The sequence below is a fragment of the Empidonax traillii genome, unplaced genomic scaffold, assembly GCF_003031625.1.
Source record: "Empidonax traillii isolate 1590-97213 ecotype Southwest subspecies unplaced genomic scaffold, ASM303162v1 scaffold1030:size276291, whole genome shotgun sequence".
Taxonomy (NCBI): Eukaryota; Metazoa; Chordata; class Aves; order Passeriformes; family Tyrannidae; genus Empidonax; species Empidonax traillii.
Window position 1 is genome coordinate 274576 of NW_020956223.1, and position 1716 is coordinate 276291.

General features: G+C 40.6%; 1 protein-coding gene across 2 annotated transcripts in view; it reads right to left on the reverse strand.

Annotated features, from left to right (window-relative positions):
• Nucleotides 1-1534, reverse strand: part of CERS3 (ceramide synthase 3) — a 32264-nt gene extending 30730 nt beyond the window's left edge. For both annotated transcript variants that reach the window (XM_027904261.1, XM_027904263.1), the window contains exon 1: nucleotides 1473-1534. The gene's annotated coding sequence lies outside the window, so the exon portion shown is untranslated. The remainder of the gene's footprint in view (nucleotides 1-1472) is intronic.
• Between the last annotated feature and the right edge of the window lie 182 nt (nucleotides 1535-1716).

Genomic DNA, 1716 nt, shown 5'->3' on the forward strand with positions numbered 1-1716 from the left:
TCATTGGAAAAAACCCAAATCCCATCCAAAGTGCAGGTTCTTAACAGATACTTAATTCGTGAAAAGTTTAAACAAACCTAAAGAAACAACACTTGTTGCTTTGAGAACTTGGTAACCACTTGTCAGAATGCAGGGAAAAATCTTTTAAATTATGACACTTTTCTTCAAATTATTACTATTGGGGAAAGATGCAAAAGGGAATTTTTTTTTTTGGGGTAGCTTAACAATGTTCTATTTGAAATAAAAACCTGAAGTGCAGCTTAAAGTGCTGTTTTATAATGGAGATTTTAGCAGAATTGTGACTTTTCACAGGCACTCATTTCAAGTAAGAGGTAAGGGCAGAGAAGAATCGAGTGGCACAGGGGTACAGAGTGATCGGGATAAGCACATGATTAGGAGTAAAGCAGCCCCACAAAACGTGAGAAAACAGTAGGATAGTGAGTAATTAAGAGAGACCTGAGGGTGCAGGGGCTTCTCCACCACCAGTGGATGACTCAAGGTTTTCAATTAGCCCTTGGCAGGTAGGAAAGGGACTGAGGTGGTGCATTTGTGCTCTGGGAAACTCCATTTGCAGCTTCCTGGAACAGAGTTTTCAACCATCGAGGCTCACACTTGGACACTGATGGTCTCTACCCCCCCCGACCCAGCAGTTACCCCAAGTCGGGTGTTCTCCACTGTTCCCAGCTCTCCCCTTGGTTCTCCCCCTTCCTTTGCAGCTTAACCTGCCCAGACTTTCCCCACCCACAAACCCGGCTGGGGGAGGAGCCAGAACGGAACTGGGCTTTCATTATTTCAACCACTCCGACATCCTTTTCATGTCCTAACAAATGCAAGGGAGATCTTGGGCTAAATGTGCACCAGCAAAGCCTCTTCAGCAGCGGTGGCACCCCGGGTGGAGGGCTGAGCTAGGAAGGTAGTGAAAAATAGAAATACACTGCAAAAAGGGAGAGGGAAATGGGACTGGGGCTCCTCCAGCTGAATGTTGTAGCATTACTGTGAAATAACCCTTCCTGGCACTTGTTTAAATGTGTTATTTATAGCACCAGCTTCTTCAGAGCTTCAACAGGTAAGTCTTACAGGAAAAAAAACAAAACCTCTGTTAAACTGAATTTCCTACAGAACATTTTTTTTCCCCTTAGCATTTCACGGAACAAAATTAAGATGTACCTTTTTTAAGCACCTTAAATTCAAGGGTTTTTTTCTTTCACATTATCACATCTATATCATTAACACTTTTTTTTCCTGTTAAAAAATACAATAAATATAATAAATATAATAAATATTCCTCCCTTCCAGTTCAGAAAGTGCTCTTAGAAGCACTTAGGATAATGATACGAGAATCAGGAAAGGAAAATTGTTACTGTAACCTGTATTACCTTTTTTTTTTTTTTTTGCCAACAAAAAGCAGCTCCCACAGGTTGGAATACTTAGTGGCAACATATAAATCTCATTAAGGGCATCCCATTCTTTACCTGAAGATGATATACTCTTAATAGAAATAGTGTTAGACACCAGCATGTGATAAGTAAAGGCACCGGTTTTTATTCCAAGCAAATTAAAATAAAAGGGAGGTACTAACAAAAAAACTATTTCTGTATATTTACTAACTTCTAGGCGTACCGTGGAGTCTGTAAGGTGAAAGGTCCTGTCTGGACCTAACACCAGGGAATCTTTTGCGGCCGGGAACAGGGAACAAATTATAAATGAAAATATATT